General features: G+C 44.6%; 10 non-coding genes across 10 annotated transcripts; 4 read left to right on the forward strand and 6 right to left on the reverse strand.

The window, feature by feature from the left end:
• Positions 1–52: 52 nt before the first annotated feature.
• Positions 53–126, reverse strand: TRNAT-AGU (transfer RNA threonine (anticodon AGU)). Its single transcript has one exon. It is a non-coding gene; the product is annotated as a tRNA-Thr (tRNA).
• A 358-nt stretch (positions 127–484) lies between these two features.
• TRNAS-GCU (transfer RNA serine (anticodon GCU)) lies at positions 485–566 on the forward strand. The gene has a single exon. It is a non-coding gene; the product is annotated as a tRNA-Ser (tRNA).
• Positions 567–1,334: 768 nt separating this feature from the next.
• TRNAT-AGU (transfer RNA threonine (anticodon AGU)) lies at positions 1,335–1,408 on the reverse strand. Its single transcript has one exon. It is a non-coding gene; the product is annotated as a tRNA-Thr (tRNA).
• A 1,200-nt stretch (positions 1,409–2,608) lies between these two features.
• On the reverse strand, positions 2,609–2,682 carry TRNAT-AGU (transfer RNA threonine (anticodon AGU)). Its single transcript has one exon. It is a non-coding gene; the product is annotated as a tRNA-Thr (tRNA).
• A 358-nt stretch (positions 2,683–3,040) lies between these two features.
• TRNAS-GCU (transfer RNA serine (anticodon GCU)) lies at positions 3,041–3,122 on the forward strand. Its single transcript has one exon. It is a non-coding gene; the product is annotated as a tRNA-Ser (tRNA).
• Positions 3,123–3,890: 768 nt separating this feature from the next.
• TRNAT-AGU (transfer RNA threonine (anticodon AGU)) lies at positions 3,891–3,964 on the reverse strand. The gene has a single exon. It is a non-coding gene; the product is annotated as a tRNA-Thr (tRNA).
• A 358-nt stretch (positions 3,965–4,322) lies between these two features.
• Positions 4,323–4,404, forward strand: TRNAS-GCU (transfer RNA serine (anticodon GCU)). The gene has a single exon. It is a non-coding gene; the product is annotated as a tRNA-Ser (tRNA).
• A 768-nt stretch (positions 4,405–5,172) lies between these two features.
• TRNAT-AGU (transfer RNA threonine (anticodon AGU)) lies at positions 5,173–5,246 on the reverse strand. The gene has a single exon. It is a non-coding gene; the product is annotated as a tRNA-Thr (tRNA).
• A 6,398-nt stretch (positions 5,247–11,644) lies between these two features.
• TRNAT-AGU (transfer RNA threonine (anticodon AGU)) lies at positions 11,645–11,718 on the reverse strand. Its single transcript has one exon. It is a non-coding gene; the product is annotated as a tRNA-Thr (tRNA).
• A 358-nt stretch (positions 11,719–12,076) lies between these two features.
• Positions 12,077–12,158, forward strand: TRNAS-GCU (transfer RNA serine (anticodon GCU)). The gene has a single exon. It is a non-coding gene; the product is annotated as a tRNA-Ser (tRNA).
• The last annotated feature ends 6,559 nt before the right edge of the window (positions 12,159–18,717 follow it).

Here is an 18,717-nt window from a genome sequence, read left to right on the forward strand (position 1 = left end):
ATGAAAGGTGCCCTTTAAAAATCGAAACTTCTATACCGAGACTATGAAAAGAAGGCACTGCTGAGATTCGAACTCAGGATCTCCTGTTTACTAGACAGGCGCTTTAACCAACTAAGCCACAGCACCTCTTTTCCTACTGACCGATAGTAAAGCAGCTTCTGGTAGAGTGGACTTTTCTGATCTTCTTCAGTGTCATCTGATGTCTAGAGACAAACTAATGCAAATGCTATCTGGGATAAACCAATTTTCAGGGCTTCAATACAGACACGACATTCAATCTTTAGTAAAAATACTGTTATTAAAACCCTGAGCATTAGCTCATTTCTGATATGGTTTGAGCTAGTCTAACTCTTGACATTATCCAGTGTAGGAGATGTGATAAGGTCCATTTTGCCAGAGGCCGATACACAATCTTTAGCTCAATTGCACAGACTAGTCAAAATCCTCATCAGATCAGAACACCTGATTTCAGGTTTCTCATGTAGACGAGGTGGCCGAGTGGTTAAGGCGATGGACTGCTAATCCATTGTGCTCTGCATGCATGGGTTCGAATCCCATCCTCGTCGGTTTAATCTCCTTCTTCCGTGTCGAAAGGCTTAGTTCCATTTTCAACCCAGGCGGTGGATATTTGACCTTCTCAAATCTCTGAGATAGTGCAATGAAGGAATCATAAATCTGTGCTGTCTAAGTGCATAAAAAAGAGAAGACGTCATCCGATGTAGGATGGCATCAGGCATGCCAAATGAAAACGGTGGGTTTTCCTTTGCCAGATTGAGCATTGGTTTATGGCTGGTAAGGTTTGCATTAGTCCAACTCCAGACACCAGACAATGAAGGAGAAGAGATAAGGCCCACTCCGTTAGAGGCCAACTTAAAACCTTCAGTGAAAAAGCAAAGACTCATCAAAATGCTCTTCAGATCTTATGGTCTGGTTTCTACGTTTTTGGGCAGAGAAGTTGGCTGTGAAGTTCAGGTGATGCATTAACAATACATTCTATGGATTGAGCTGTTTATGCATGGTTTTGACTTCCATCTTTGTTCTTGTTGTTCTCTTACCCTTTCACTGTTCAAGAAGACAGCTATCACACTTTTCTAGCAGGGAGAGATGGAAGCATTTCAATCTGGCAAAACAAAACCACTGTTTTTATTTGGCATGCTTGATGCCATCCTACATCGCATGACATCTTCTTCCTTCTGAGCACTTAGACAGCACATATTTATAATTCCTTCATTCAACTATCTCAGAGATGTGAGAAAGACAAATTTGACATTAGTCTCTCACTATGAAAGGTGCCCTTTAAAAATCGAAACTTCTATACCGAGACTATGAAAAGAAGGCACTGCTGAGATTCGAACTCAGGATCTCCTGTTTACTAGACAGGCGCTTTAACCAACTAAGCCACAGCACCTCTTTTCCTACTGACCGATAGTAAAGCAGCTTCTGGTAGAGTGGACTTTTCTGATCTTCTTCAGTGTCATCTGATGTCTAGAGACAAACTAATGCAAATGCTATCTGGGATAAACCAATTTTCAGGGCTTCAATACAGACACGACATTCAATCTTTAGTAAAAATACTGTTATTAAAACCCTGAGCATTAGCTCATTTCTGATATGGTTTGAGCTAGTCTAACTCTTGACATTATCCAGTGTAGGAGATGTGATAAGGTCCATTTTGCCAGAGGCCGATACACAATCTTTAGCTCAATTGCACAGACTAGTCAAAATCCTCATCAGATCATATCACCTGATTTCAGGTTTCTCATGTAGACGAGGTGGCCGAGTGGTTAAGGCGATGGACTGCTAATTCATTGTGCTCTGCATGCATGGGTTCGAATCCCATCCTCGTAGGTTTAATCTCCTTCATCCGTGTTGAAAGGCTTAGTTCCATTTTCAACCCAGGCGGTGGATATTTGACCTTCTCAAATCTCTGAGATAGTGCAATGAAGGAATCATAAATCTGTGCTGTCTAAGTGCATAAAAAAGAGAAGACGTCATCCGATGTAGGATGGCATCAGGCATGCCAAATGAAAACCTCCTTTGCCAGATTGAGCATTGGTTTATGGCTGGTAAGGTTTGCATTAGTCCAACTCCAGACACCAGACAATGAAGGAGAAGAGATAAGGCCCACTCCGTTAGAGGCCAACTTAAAACCTTCAGTGAAAAAGCAAAGACTCATCAAAATGCTCTTCAGATCTTATGGTCTGGTTTCTACGTTTTTGGGCAGAGAAGTTGGCTGTGAAGTTCAGGTGATGCATTATCAATACATTCTATGGATTGAGCTGTTTATGCATGGTTTTGACTTCCATCTTTGTTCTTGTTGTTTTCTTACCCTTTCACTGTTCAAGAAGACAGCTATCACACTTTTCTAGCAGGGAGAGATGGAAGCATTTCAATCTGGCAAAAGAAAACCACTGTTTTTATTTGGCATGCTTGATGCCATCCTACATCGCATGACATCTTCTTCCTTCTGAGCACTTAGACAGCACATATTTATAATTCCTTCATTCAACTATCTCAGAGATGTGAGAAAGACAAATTTGACATTAGTCTCTCACTATGAAAGGTGCCCTTTAAAAATCGAAACTTCTATACCGAGACTATGAAAAGAAGGCACTGCTGAGATTCGAACTCAGGATCTCCTGTTTACTAGACAGGCGCTTTAACCAACTAAGCCACAGCACCTCTTTTCCTACAGACCGATAGTAAAGCAGCTTCTGGTAGAGTGGCCTTTTCTGATCTTCTTCAGTGTCATCTGATGTCTAGAGACAAACTAATGCAAATGCTATCTGGGATAAACCAATTTTCAGGGCTTCAATACAGACACGACATTCAATCTTTAGTAAAAATACTGTTATTAAAACCCTGAGCATTAGCTCATTTCTGATATGGTTTGAGCTAGTCTAACTCTTGACATTATCCAGTGTAGGAGATGTGATAAGGTCCATTTTGCCAGAGGCCGATACACAATCTTTAGCTCAATTGCACAGACTAGTCAAAATCCTCATCAGATCAGAACACCTGATTTCAGGTTTCTCATGTAGACGAGGTGGCCGAGTGGTTAAGGCGATGGACTGCTAATCCATTGTGCTCTGCATGCATGGGTTCGAATCCCATCCTCGTCGGTTTAATCTCCTTCTTCCGTGTTGAAAGGCTTAGTTCCATTTTCAACCCAGGCGGTGGATATTTGACCTTCTCAAATCTCTGAGATAGTGCAATGAAGGAATCATAAATCTGTGCTGTCTAAGTGCATAAAAAAGAGAAGACGTCATCCGATGTAGGATAGCATCAGGCATGCCAAATGAAAACGGTGGGTTTTCCTTTGCCAGATTGAGCATTGGTTTATGGCTGGTAAGGTTTGCATTAGTCCAACTCCAGACACCAGACAATGAAGGAGAAGAGATAAGGCCCACTCCGTTAGAGGCCAACTTAAAACCTTCAGTGAAAAAGCAAAGACTCATCAAAATGCTCTTCAGATCTTATGGTCTGGTTTCTACGTTTTTGGGCAGAGAAGTTGGCTGTGAAGTTCAGGTGATGCATTAACAATACATTCTATGGATTGAGCTGTTTATGCATGGTTTTGACTTCCATCTTTGTTCTTGTTGTTCTCTTACCCTTTCACTGTTCAAGAAGACAGCTATCACACTTTTCTAGCAGGGAGAGATGGAAGCATTTCAATCTGGCAAAACAAAACCACTGTTTTTATTTGGCATGCTTGATGCCATCCTACATCGCATGACATCTTCTTCCTTCTGAGCACTTAGACAGCACATATTTATAATTCCTTCATTCAACTATCTCAGAGATGTGAGAAAGACAAATTTGACATTAGTCTCTCACTATGAAAGGTGCCCTTTAAAAATCGAAACTTCTATACCGAGACTATGAAAAGAAGGCACTGCTGAGATTCGAACTCAGGATCTCCTGTTTACTAGACAGGCGCTTTAACCAACTAAGCCACAGCACCTCTTTTCCTACTGACCGATAGTAAAGCAGCTTCTGGTAGAGTGGACTTTTCTGATCTTCTTCAGTGTCATCTGATGTCTAGAGACAAACTAATGCAAATGCTATCTGGGATAAACCAATTTTCAGGGCTTCAATACAGACACGACATTCAATCTTTAGTAAAAATACTGTTATTAAAACCCTGAGCATTAGCTCATTTCTGATATGGTTTGAGCTAGTCTAACTCTTGACATTATCCAGTGTAGGAGATGTGATAAGGTCCATTTTGCCAGAGGCCGATACACAATCTTTAGCTCAATTGCACAGACTAGTCAAAATCCTCATCAGATCAGAACACCTGATTTCAGGTTTCTCATGTAGACGAGGTGGCCGAGTGGTTAAGGCGATGGACTGCTAATCCATTGTGCTCTGCATGCATGGGTTCGAATCCCATCCTCGTCGGTTTAATCTCCTTCTTCCGTGTCGAAAGGCTTAGTTCCATTTTCAACCCAGGCGGTGGATATTTGACCTTCTCAAATCTCTGAGATAGTGCAATGAAGGAATCATAAATCTGTGCTGTCTAAGTGCATAAAAAAGAGAAGACGTCATCCGATGTAGGATGGCATCAGGCATGCCAAATGAAAACGGTGGGTTTTCCTTTGCCAGATTGAGCATTGGTTTATGGCTGGTAAGGTTTGCATTAGTCCAACTCCAGACACCAGACAATGAAGGAGAAGAGATAAGGCCCACTCCGTTAGAGGCCAACTTAAAACCTTCAGTGAAAAAGCAAAGACTCATCAAAATGCTCTTCAGATCTTATGGTCTGGTTTCTACGTTTTTGGGCAGAGAAGTTGGCTGTGAAGTTCAGGTGATGCATTAACAATACATTCTATGGATTGAGCTGTTTATGCATGGTTTTGACTTCCATCTTTGTTCTTGTTGTTCTCTTACCCTTTCACTGTTCAAGAAGACAGCTATCACACTTTTCTAGCAGGGAGAGATGGAAGCATTTCAATCTGGCAAAACAAAACCACTGTTTTTATTTGGCATGCTTGATGCCATCCTACATCGCATGACATCTTCTTCCTTCTGAGCACTTAGACAGCACATATTTATAATTCCTTCATTCAACTATCTCAGAGATGTGAGAAAGACAAATTTGACATTAGTCTCTCACTATGAAAGGTGCCCTTTAAAAATCGAAACTTCTATACCGAGACTATGAAAAGAAGGCACTGCTGAGATTCGAACTCAGGATCTCCTGTTTACTAGACAGGCGCTTTAACCAACTAAGCCACAGCACCTCTTTTCCTACTGACCGATAGTAAATATAACATTGAGATCCAAAGGTTATAGGCAACAACTCAAACATGCATTTAAAACACAAGACACAAGAGTCTTTATATTCACCAATAATTGAAAACACCCCATAGACATCATGATGCAAATGTATAAAACATTTTATTAGTAATAGTGCACAGGGTATTACAAAATAACAGAGCAATAATCAAAGAGAACCGGAATGGGTAGTGAAGGAAGAGGGGAGAGCCCCACGTGACCCAGGAAGTCAGTTTAATAGAAGCAGGACCTGCCAAACAATCTAATATGAGTAGCAGCCAACTATCCATAGAAGGCCCATATAGGAACCAAATAATCCAATGTGCCACTAGTCAATAACCCAAAAACATAGACAATAGCCTTATGTTAGGTCATACATCCGTATAACTAAGGCCTGTGTATGGGAACCTGACATGAAGGCCGGGGTGTGCCACACAGCAGGGCTATAGCCCCAAATGACAAACAAACAGGGGTGCCCAGGCTGTGTAGCTCAACCGACTAGCTATGAGGCTTACCCGTAAGGCAGACAGTCCCGGATCCTGAGGCACGTGGGGACCGACGTCCCAACACGTGTTTCGTCCAATACTTCGTCGGGGGACGGTAATTAAAAAGTGTGAGGAGTGGAGTTTAAAAAGGGGAGCCAATTTGTCACTGGCACGCCCCCATTCCCCATGTGTGCTGTGGTGGGTGGCCGCTACGGAGTGCGCCGCGGCACAGTCTCGGCGGCCGGAAACCGGCTAGACGGGAACTTCCGGTGACGTCACCAATAGTACATCCGGTTTCCCTCCGCAACGAGCGTTACCACGGACGCGATCAGGCGGAAGCCACCACAGCACTACATCAGATGGACCAACACCTTGTGGAACCACCAGTTTAGCCACCAAAATCCCATCATCCACCATATGGTATCTAATGCATAGATATGTATTAGGCAAAGAATGGAAAAATCCCCTAGTGACCACTCTAAAAGGATTATATTACAGGGTATATATGCATTATGCATTATTCGTATATATACACCACAAGTGGTTGCGTACAGAAATGAAAATCCCCCAATAATACCTATAGAGGAGATCTATTACAAAACACATACACATATGCATTATTCATATACAAAACACCAGAGATGGTGCCAATGTGGAAGAGAAACAGAGGAAAAAAGGAGAAGAAAGAAGATAGGCAGACGTCTGCAAAGGAAGAATAAGTATAGGAACATGGACCAAAAATATACATGCTGGTTTCAACATAAAGACAATTCCAGACAGTCCATTTCCATATTGTCTGCCACAATTTCATGACCTCTCAATCCTCTGTTGTTCTGTAGACACATATAGACTTCCATTTCTTCTGGATCGAAATGGATGGCAGGCTCTTGGGGATGGTGGAGGCGGAGGAACAGGTGGGATAGGAGGCGAAGGGGGAGGAGGAGATGCGGGTGGGAGGAGAGGGAAGGGGGGGGGGGGGAGAGGGGGGTTATTTGGGGGGGGGGGGGGGGGGGAGGGGAGGGAGGGGACACAAGGGGGCCAGAAGGTGGAGGTTCATGACAAAAACAGGTCCCTTAAAATTAAACGAAAGAAAAAGACACACTGTTAAAAGAGTCATAGGACCACCAATAAATACAACAAGAAAGACACATCTAAAAGTATATCTAAAGATGCGCAAGAGGTTTACGCAATTGTTCACACCTCTATTGCGCAGACATGGAGGACACAGTCACCCAGAGGACCAATTTACGAGTCACCTAAATCCGGCTGGGAGGAGCACAGCCCCCCACCAGTCGGACTTATTTAGGAAATCACCACTGTGGCAGTAAGAATCTCACTACCACTGTGGGAATACAGACAACCGTTATAAATATGAAGCAAAAGAAAGCCGTTCATTTAGTCCGTCCGGAGCCTGAGTACCCAAGACGAAAATCCAACGGCACTCCACTTGTGCCAACCGTTTTTTGAGGTCACCGCCCCGAATACCCAGGTGTATCTTGTCGATACCACGGATCTTCAGGGATGTGGGGTCACAATTATGGACCTCCCTAAAGTGTCTGGGTATCGTTTTAAGGGATTCGGGGTTGGTGGCCTCTTTGGCCGCCAGAACATCACGCACATGTTCCCTTGTGCGGATTCGGAGCTCACGTGAGGTCAGACCGACATATATCTTGTTGCAGCCACATGTGGCGTAGTATATTACGCCAGATGTGCTGCAAGAGATATATGCCCGAATGGAAAACTCCCTCTTTCCGTCTGCTGAGCAAAAAGTTGTAGCTCGGATGATGTTCTGGCAGCCACGGCAGCTACCGCAAGGGTAGCAACCTACACGTTGGGGACCACATCCAAAAAGGGGGGTACTCTTGGCCACATAGTGGCTATGCACTAATGTGTCCCTGAGACTCCTACCCCTCCTTGCCGTCATCAAAGGACGTTCTGGTAAATAACCACGAAGGGAGGGCTCAGTATGGAGAATGGCCCAATGTTTGTTTAATATGCCTCTGATTTGGTCCCACTGTCGACAGTAAGTGGAGATGAATCTCGCCACTGGACTAGATGTAGATTTAGTAATAACATTCCCAGAGAGGAGCTGATCCCGCTGGGAATGTTTGGCACGTTGGTAACCCTTTTTGATGGACCTCTTACTATACCCCCTCAAAAGGAACCTCTCCCTCATATCCCCTGATTCGGATTCGAAACCATGATCCGACGAGCACAGTCTGCGTAACCGCAAAAACTGGCCCGTCGGGATGGCATTCACCGTTGACCTGGGGTGACTCGAGGTGGCATGGAGGAGGGAATTAACCGAAGTAGTCTTCCTAAAGATGGTAGTAGAAACAGCCCCGCTAGACTCCACCGAGATTCGAATGTCCAAAAATTCGATGGTCCTTGGTCCGACCTGATGAGTTAGGTAGATGTTATAGCTGTTGGAGTTAAGGCGACGCACAAAATCCTCCAGCTCAGAGCCGGTTCCCCCCCAGACGACCAGGATGTCGTCAATATAGCGCAGCCAACACTGCGCATGGGAGCTCGCCGGCACGCCGTCCCCGAAAACCTCCCTCTCCCAGTATCCGAGAAAGAGGTTTGCGTAAGACGGCGCACAGGCCGCCCCCATCGCAGTGCCGCGCCGCTGGAGGAAGAACCCGGTCCCGAAACACAAAGAAGTTGTGCGTCAATACAAACTCCAACAGCTCCAAAACGAGGGCGGACAAGGACCCATCGAGACTACTCGAATCAAGGTAGAATCGCACGGCGGTCAGCCCATCCTGATGTCCAATACTGGAGTAGAGGGCCTCCACATCCATTGTTACCAGGATAGCCTCCTCCTCCAAGGTAAGACCCTCCACTCTCCTTAGGACGTCAGCAGTGTCTCTGACATAAGAGGGCAACGTCTCCACTAAGGGATGTAAGTAGTATTCAATAAATTTACATGTGACGTCGCACAGCCCTCCCATGCCAGAGACAATGGGACGCCCAGGAGGTGTTTTTGGGTTTTTGTGAATCTTGGGGAGGAGGTAAAAAGTTGGAACAACAGGTGTTTTTACTAGGAGGCCCTCTTGCGCATCTTTAGATATACTTTTAGATGTGTCTTTCTTGTTGTATTTATTGGTGGTCCTATGACTCTTTTAACAGTGTGTCTTTTTCTTTCGTTTAATTTTAAGGGACCTGTTTTTGTCATGAACCTCCACCTTCTGGCCCCCTTGTGTCCCCTCCTTCCCCTCCCCTTCCCTCCCCCCCCCCCCCCCCAAATAACCCCCCCTCTCCCCCCCCCCCCCCTTCCCTCTCCTCCCACCCGCATCTCCTCCTCCCCCTTCGCCTCCTATCCCACCTGTTCCTCCGCCTCCACCATCCCCAAGAGCCTGCCATCCATTTCGATCCAGAAGAAATGGAAGTCTATATGTGTCTACAGAACAACAGAGGATTGAGAGGTCATGAAATTGTGGCAGACAATATGGAAATGGACTGTCTGGAATTGTCTTTATGTTGAAACCAGCATGTATATTTTTGGTCCATGTTCCTATACTTATTCTTCCTTTGCAGACGTCTGCCTATCTTCTTTCTTCTCCTTTTTTCCTCTGTTTCTCTTCCACATTGGCACCATCTCTGGTGTTTTGTATATGAATAATGCATATGTGTATGTGTTTTGTAATAGATCTCCTCTATAGGTATTATTGGGGGATTTTCATTTCTGTACGCAACCACTTGTGGTGTATATATACGAATAATGCATAATGCATATATACCCTGTAATATAATCCTTTTAGAGTGGTCACTAGGGGATTTTTCCATTCTTTGCCTAATACATATCTATGCATTAGATACCATATGGTGGATGATGGGATTTTGGTGGCTAAACTGGTGGTTCCACAAGGTGTTGGTCCATCTGATGTAGTGCTGTGGTGGCTTCCGCCTGATCGCGTCCGTGGTAACGCTCGTTGCGGAGGGAAACCGGATGTACTATTGGTGACGTCACCGGAAGTTCCCGTCTAGCCGGTTTCCGGCCGCCGAGACTGTGCCGCGGCGCACTCCGTAGCGGCCACCCACCACAGCACACATGGGGAATGGGGGCGTGCCAGTGACAAATTGGCTCCCCTTTTTAAACTCCACTCCTCACACTTTTTAATTACCGTCCCCCGACGAAGTATTGGACGAAACACGTGTTGGGACGTCGGTCCCCACGTGCCTCAGGATCCGGGACTGTCTGCCTTACGGGTAAGCCTCATAGCTAGTCGGTTGAGCTACACAGCCTGGGCACCCCTGTTTGTTTGTCATTTGGGGCTATAGCCCTGCTGTGTGGCACACCCCGGCCTTCATGTCAGGTTCCCATACACAGGCCTTAGTTATACGGATGTATGACCTAACATAAGGCTATTGTCTATGTTTTTGGGTTATTGACTAGTGGCACATTGGATTATTTGGTTCCTATATGGGCCTTCTATGGATAGTTGGCTGCTACTCATATTAGATTGTTTGGCAGGTCCTGCTTCTATTAAACTGACTTCCTGGGTCACGTGGGGCTCTCCCCTCTTCCTTCACTACCCATTCCGGTTCTCTTTGATTATTGCTCTGTTATTTTGTAATACCCTGTGCACTATTACTAATAAAATGTTTTATACATTTGCATCATGATGTCTATGGGGTGTTTTCAATTATTGGTGAATATAAAGACTCTTGTGTCTTGTGTTTTAAATGACCGATAGTAAAGCAGCTTCTGGTAGAGTGGACTTTTCTGATCTTCTTCAGTGTCATCTGATGTCTAGAGACAAACTAATGCAAATGCTATCTGGGATAAACCAATTTTCAGGGCTTCAATACAGACACGACATTCAATCTTTAGTAAAAATACTGTTATTAAAACCCTGAGCATTAGCTCATTTCTGATATGGTTTGAGCTAGTCTAACTCTTGACATTATCCAGTGTAGGAGATGTGATAAGGTCCATTTTGCCAGAGGCCGATACACAATCTTTAGCTCAATTGCACAGACTAGTCAAAATCCTCATCAGATCATATCACCTGATTTCAGGTTTCTCATGTAGACGAGGTGGCCGAGTGGTTAAGGCGATGGACTGCTAATTCATTGTGCTCTGCATGCATGGGTTCGAATCCCATCCTCGTAGGTTTAATCTCCTTCATCCGTGTTGAAAGGCTTAGTTCCATTTTCAACCCAGGCGGTGGATATTTGACCTTCTCAAATCTCTGAGATAGTGCAATGAAGGAATCATAAATCTGTGCTGTCTAAGTGCATAAAAAAGAGAAGACGTCATCCGATGTAGGATGGCATCAGGCATGCCAAATGAAAACCTCCTTTGCCAGATTGAGCATTGGTTTATGGCTGGTAAGGTTTGCATTAGTCCAACTCCAGACACCAGACAATGAAGGAGAAGAGATAAGGCCCACTCCGTTAGAGGCCAACTTAAAACCTTCAGTGAAAAAGCAAAGACTCATCAAAATGCTCTTCAGATCTTATGGTCTGGTTTCTACGTTTTTGGGCAGAGAAGTTGGCTGTGAAGTTCAGGTGATGCATTATCAATACATTCTATGGATTGAGCTGTTTATGCATGGTTTTGACTTCCATCTTTGTTCTTGTTGTTTTCTTACCCTTTCACTGTTCAAGAAGACAGCTATCACACTTTTCTAGCAGGGAGAGATGGAAGCATTTCAATCTGGCAAAAGAAAACCACTGTTTTTATTTGGCATGCTTGATGCCATCCTACATCGCATGACATCTTCTTCCTTCTGAGCACTTAGACAGCACATATTTATAATTCCTTCATTCAACTATCTCAGAGATGTGAGAAAGACAAATTTGACATTAGTCTCTCACTATGAAAGGTGCCCTTTAAAAATCGAAACTTCTATACCGAGACTATGAAAAGAAGGCACTGCTGAGATTCGAACTCAGGATCTCCTGTTTACTAGACAGGCGCTTTAACCAACTAAGCCACAGCACCTCTTTTCCTACAGACCGATAGTAAAGCAGCTTCTGGTAGAGTGGCCTTTTCTGATCTTCTTCAGTGTCATCTGATGTCTAGAGACAAACTAATGCAAATGCTATCTGGGATAAACCAATTTTCAGGGCTTCAATACAGACACGACATTCAATCTTTAGTAAAAATACTGTTATTAAAACCCTGAGCATTAGCTCATTTCTGATATGGTTTGAGCTAGTCTAACTCTTGACATTATCCAGTGTAGGAGATGTGATAAGGTCCATTTTGCCAGAGGCCGATACACAATCTTTAGCTCAATTGCACAGACTAGTCAAAATCCTCATCAGATCAGAACACCTGATTTCAGGTTTCTCATGTAGACGAGGTGGCCGAGTGGTTAAGGCGATGGACTGCTAATCCATTGTGCTCTGCATGCATGGGTTCGAATCCCATCCTCGTCGGTTTAATCTCCTTCTTCCGTGTTGAAAGGCTTAGTTCCATTTTCAACCCAGGCGGTGGATATTTGACCTTCTCAAATCTCTGAGATAGTGCAATGAAGGAATCATAAATCTGTGCTGTCTAAGTGCATAAAAAAGAGAAGACGTCATCCGATGTAGGATAGCATCAGGCATGCCAAATGAAAACGGTGGGTTTTCCTTTGCCAGATTGAGCATTGGTTTATGGCTGGTAAGGTTTGCATTAGTCCAACTCCAGACACCAGACAATTTCAGGTTCCTCATGTAGACGAGGTGGTTCACACAATAGAACCGAAATGTTGCCACAATGGGATCATAAATTAAAAAAAAGAAATTGGTACACTCTTTAGGTGTGCTGCCTTCCGTTTTTCTTTTTCAACTGATGTGATAACAATAAGAAAAAAAAAACTAAATGTTATAGTGTCCAGGTACTCTGGGAGAGAGGACCAGAACAGATCTAATAATGGCTCCGAGAAATGTAAAAATCTATGGATGGTTACAAATTTCATGTGTGAAGAGAGAGCAGAAATCATTACCAAAAGTACTGTCCTGGGAAAGTGAATGAGACTTCTGAAATCTCATGCACGTTGCTTATTTTGTCCTTGCAGATTTGAAGCAGTTTGCGGATCTTAAACCCCTTGGTGGTTATGATATTGCACTACAGTACTGTTGCCCAGCCAGCGGAGGAAGAAAGACTTCTTAGGTTTGCCATCACTTTGGAAAACTATTTTAGGAAAAAATTTCCCATGTTCCTAACAGATTGTGAGAATCCATATGAGCACCCATCTGTAAGGGCTGGCATCAGTCATTATTATCACTAGATCTAATATTATACTCTATGGAAAGATATGACGTTCTACCACCATGTTCGCTTTTGACATGTATTGTGGTAAACAGTCATATCGATGTGTAGACTATTGCCCCTTTTTTCCCCAGTTATCTAGAATTCGGGATTAAAGATATCTGGAATGGCCTTGAGCCCACTGTACACCAAGAATACAGGATGTCGGGCATCTTAGAACTGACATGGTCATTCTCATTGTCACCTGCAGATGACAATGACAGATGCACCTTTTGAATTTTCTCTTGATACAGAATTTTTTTTTTATAAAAAATGTTTAAAAGGGTATGCCTGGGAAAGTTTGATGATTTACGGGAGCCATTTTTTTTTTTTTTAAATTACTGGTAATTTATGGAACACCAAAGAGAAGATACCCTACTTCCACTATACATACTACTGACATTTTTGTTTTGTTTGAGCTGCTTCAGAAATAATATAAGAGATGAATAAAATGTCATTCCTTTTTATGAAAGCTACCACCATAGAAGTTACCATTGTGAAGATCCAGAGTGCCATTTTAAGAGCAAGGCTCAATCTTGGAAATAGTACCATTAGTTTTCACAGCACTTTACAGACATCATCAGCACTGTCTTCACAATGTAAGGCTATGTGCGCACGTAGCATTTGTCCCTGCAGAATTTTCTGCAGCGATTTGAACAGCACATGTGCACTTCAAATGGCCACAGAAAGAGTCCGTAATGAAAAAAAAGCCGATTTCATGCGCTCTGAGCACAGCCCCTCCCATAGACAGAGCAGGCGCTGCATGCAGAGCGCAGGAAAGAAGTGACACGTCACTTCTTAGAACGCGCGCTTTGGGCAGCAGCCGAAGCGCTGCGCTCTAATACGCCATGTGCGCACGTCTCCTGCATAATCTTCATAGATTATGCTGGGGAGACAGGATGCATGCAAATACGCAACGTGCGCACATAGTCTAAAGATATACTAATAGGTAATTTAGGCTATGGGAGAAATCAGGAGAACCCAGAGAAAACCTAATCAAACATGGGGAGACTATTCAAACTCCTGACAGATGTTTCCCTTGGTTTGATTTGAGCCATCATGTTGACCTTCCTTGAAACATAATTGCTTCTCTTAGGTATTCTGACAATCAGCATACAATAATAGGTGTTTTTTATGTCCAATATCCCCATAAAACAATCCTGATAACAAGTCTTTTATAGTTCCTAAAGTCTCAGTTTTTAAAATGTTCTATTTTTGAAACTTATGTAGACCTTTTAGATTTATATTCATTTTCCTTACTAAGAATAGAAGTAAAAAAGTTTCTCTAATGCAAAATTTTATCCCTTAGAAGAACTGAGATTTTTTGTTCTAGGGCTAACAGTCTCCCATCCTCTCCCCCCTCCCAAAAAAGGGTATATTTCAATGGGGGGGGATAAAAAGTTTAGCATTAGACCATTTTTTAATAACATCTAAAATCCAAAGATTTAAAATGATCTTTTCCCAGCACGGAAAATATTTATATGCACTGATGAATAAGAGGGTAACTTTAGCCTCCACATCTCACAATCCACTACAACTTCGAACAATCATCTTGGCTATCTCATACATAAATTTGACTTGCAACTATTTAACATATGATTCATTATGCAGATTCTTTTCATGGCACTGCATTGTTACAGTTTTGTTACAGGGCACCATGGTATTGCCATTGTAGCACGGGATCAGCTGATGACCCTTGATGCTACCATGACTCACTTCCTATGAGGTGCCAACAGAGTGGCACCGCTCACAGGAACACAGTATTTCTGCTTATCAGAGCGACGCTACAGCCTCGCTCTGATTAGCAGAAGCGATTAGACATTGCAGTCAAAGTCCCCTAAGGGGAATAGCAAAATTAATAAAAATAAAGTTAAAAAAAAAAAATAATTAAAAACTAAAAAGCCTAAAAAGTTCAAATCACCCTCCTTTTGCCCTATTGAAAATAAACTAAAAAAAACCCCAAAACATTTTGTATTGCAGCATTCAGAAATACCCGATCTATCAAAATATAAAATTAATCTGATTGGTTTAATTTTTTTATCACTACGCCGTGTACCAAATGCCAAAATTTAATTTTTTGGTCGCTGTAACATTGCATTTACAGGCGATCAAAACATCGCATCTACGCAAAACAATAGTATAAATTAAAAATGTCACAAAAAATAAGCCGTCACTGAGCCCCAGGAACCAAAAATGAGAACGCTATGGGTCTCGGAAAATAGCGACAAAAGTGCTATTCTTTTTTTGGACAAACTTCTGAATTTATTTTTCACCCCTTAGATCAGGGGTAGGGAACATTTTTTCTGCCGGGGGCCATTTGGAAATTTCTACCACACTTCGGGGGCCGCACAAAATTATCAACTTGAAAATTACCCTAATATATTTGGTCAAACAATTAACTCACTGTGGTGGCTGGAGCGTCTACTCTTTGGTGCGGCTGAGATGTTAAGTGATATTGAGCTTGTTACTACTCACAACTGCTTTTCCAGGTTTCAGTTGGCTGTGACTGCTGTATATACATCTTAGGGGAGGGTTGGGAGGAATATAGATCACTGGGGAGGCTGGGGGGCATACACATGACTACAGTAGGGAGAATGGGAGCATAGACATCAAAGGAGATGCTGAAAACAAATACATCACTGGGGAGGACTGGGAGGAATATACATCATTAGCAAAGTTGCGAGGCATAGATGTGGCTGTTTGCATAAACATCACTGGGGGGGTAGATACGTCACTGGTGGTATATACATCGTTGTTGGGGAGCACAGATATAGCTGGGGGGCAGAAACATTGCGGGGAAGAGCTGGGAGGAATATACATCACTAGGGAAGCAGTGGGGCATAGACATGACTGGGGGTACAAACATCACTGGTCAGCACAGACATCATAGGGGGTATATACATCACTAGGGTGCACAGACATAGCTGGGGGGCACAAAAATTGTTGGGGGTATAGACATAGCTGGGGAAGCACAGACAGATCTGGATGAGGCTGGAGGCAGACAGACAGACAGACCTGGATGAGGCTGGAGGCAGACAGACAGACCTGGATGTGGCTGGAGGCAGACAGACAGACCTGGATGAGGCTGGAGGCAGACAGACAGACCTGAATGGAGCTGCAGGCACAGAGAGCGCTGCTGCCGCCAAGCACAGAAAGCGCTGCTGCTGCTGAGCACAGAGCGCTGCTGCTGCTGCCGCCGGGCACAGGGAGCGCTGCTGCCGCCGAGCACAGAGCGCTGCTGCGGCCGCTGGGCACAGGGCGCTGCTGCCGCCGCCGGGCACAGAGAGCGCTGCTGCCGCCGAGCACAAAGAGCGCTGCTGCCATCAGGCACAGAGCGCTGCTGCTGCCGCTGCCGGGCACAGGGAGTGCTGCTGCTGCTGCCACCAGGGACCTGGGAGATGATGGAGCAATCAGCTCTTCTGCTGCTGGGCTGGAGCGCACCTCGTGCCTACAAAGTATGTCCTCACACTAGCCAGTGCCAGCGTGAGAACGTAGTTCATTGGTATAGGAATTGCAGAGTTCAGCATTGAACGCGCTGTGCGGGGTTTTAAAGGGCCAGCAGCCAGCAAGATGCGGCGGCTGCCCCAGCACTGCGGTCCCTGGGAATCTGCCCGGGAGCTGCAGAAAAAGTCATTGCGGGCCACATACGGTCCGTGGGCCGGAGGTTCCCCACCCCTGCCATAGATAAAATGTTTATTATTTAAGAACTCCTACCGAAGTGAAGCATCATAGTGATACATCATTTTTACCATATAGTGAATGTGGTAAATAAAAGACCACCAACAATAAGTTTTTTGCAATGTCACCGTTTTGCAGTATACTATATGGTAAAACTAATTGTATCATTCAAAAGTACAACTCATCCAGCAAAAAAGAAGCCTTCATATTACAATATTCATGGGAAAATAAAAAATAAAGTTATGGCTATTGGTAGAAGGGGAGGAAAAAAAGAAAATGAAATGTGCCACCCCAGCATCTGGTTGCCACAACAGTGTTGCCCCTCCAAAGAGTTAATGCTGAGCCTGGAGGTAATTGGGGAAGTCTATTGGCCAGTAAGTACCAACATTCAACACCGTTTCTCCCTCAGGCCAGCAGAGGGAGCTCTAAACTTGGAGTTCCAGGGAGCACTTCCTGAAGCTCTGACCTGAGGGAGGAGTTAGGTATTCTGTGAGGGAAGTTCAAGGAGAGGGGAGCTGAGTAGTACGGTCTTGTGAGCTGGGGTTTTGAGCTAGGCTAGCTCAACCCAGGAAAGCAGGAGCCGTAGCAAGGCACGTAGAGAAGACGCTAGAGGAGGACGGGTTAGAACCTGTTCGCCTCAGAAGAGCACGGAACAAAACATCAGACGTCGGAGTCTGTGGTTGCCAGGGTGTAAAACCCTTCCCCAGTAGCCGAATCCGACAGGCAGGAGGGCTGCAGGTGCCCTGGCCCCCATAAAGAACCCGAAGGTCAAGCTTCATCACAGGGGCCCTGTGTGGACTCCAGCAGAGAAGCACCAGAGAGGGCCTGCGCAGCCTACCACACAGGGAAAGGGACTTACCACAAGTCCCAGCAGCAAGAGGGCCACTGCTAAACCAAGATCGCAGGGTCCTGTAGAAGCAGAGAAAGAGCAGGGAGTAGGCCTCATTACTCGACTGGCCAAAGAGATCACCCCAGGTACTTCCAGGCCGACTGGATCGCCCTTACCACATGTGACGGTCTCCCAGGACTAAACTGTTGCCAAGAAAAAGAAAAGAAGGTAAAGAGACTGTTGTTTGTGTCGGTTCTTTGCACTACCTGATTGGCCCTGTACCGCCCCCACAATTGCATAGACTTTCATAAGCACCAATGGTTGCCCCGGGGTACCGCTCCACCTGTGGGGAGCAGAACCATCCCAGCTGCTATTACATCAGCCCCGGAGGCCCTATCCAGCAGTGGCGGCTCCATAGCCGCAATCCACAGGTGGCGTCACGAATATACTTCCATAAACTTTATAATCACCATCCCCACAGCCGCCATATTAGTTGACCCCGCCAGGGTCACGGAGCCGGGCCCTGCCACCGCTGACTACCCCCGGATTAGTCCGGCCCGGCACCGGGTGTCACAGAGCCCTGGGGTGGGCGAGTCAGAAATATCGCTAGCGGCAGAGGGTGGGGGGTAGAGAGGTTAGGAAATAACATTTGCCACGTCTACTTTATGTAAGCACCAATTTTTAAACAATTTTTTTGTTAGGAAGTTATTGGGGTAAAAAGTTTAATCAGCAATTGTTTGATCCAATCAATATATAATTGGTAAGTGCGCATGGGTATAAATGCGGCAGCCCTTTGTGGTTATTTACACCTGAGGAAGGGGCCATTTGTATTGTGGGTTCCAGAAATGCATTGTGTGTTCAATTTCCGTGCATTTTTTAGAATAAACCTTGTTTTGTATTGGTCCATAGCGCCTCTGCTAAAGCCAATATTTTTTTTCCTTTGAATTGATCTACACCTGCCTGCAGGTGAGAGGCTCTGAGTGCAGCAGCAGTTCCAAACAAACAAGCCCACCGGATTTTACCTCACACGCCGATCTAGCGAGCTTAATCCTGGTCTGTGCTTGCTTTTTAATCCCGGTATCAGTGCTGGTTCCTGAGCTCCGTGGTGAGTCTGCCTCTCAGTTGGGGGAGCTGTGTTATTCTCCAGATCATCTCAAATGTTAGTGCTGGTCTCCGGTTCCCCAGTGATTCTGCTT

Source organism: Anomaloglossus baeobatrachus, chromosome 7, assembly GCF_048569485.1.
Source record: "Anomaloglossus baeobatrachus isolate aAnoBae1 chromosome 7, aAnoBae1.hap1, whole genome shotgun sequence".
NCBI lineage: Eukaryota > Metazoa > Chordata > Amphibia > Anura > Aromobatidae > Anomaloglossus > Anomaloglossus baeobatrachus.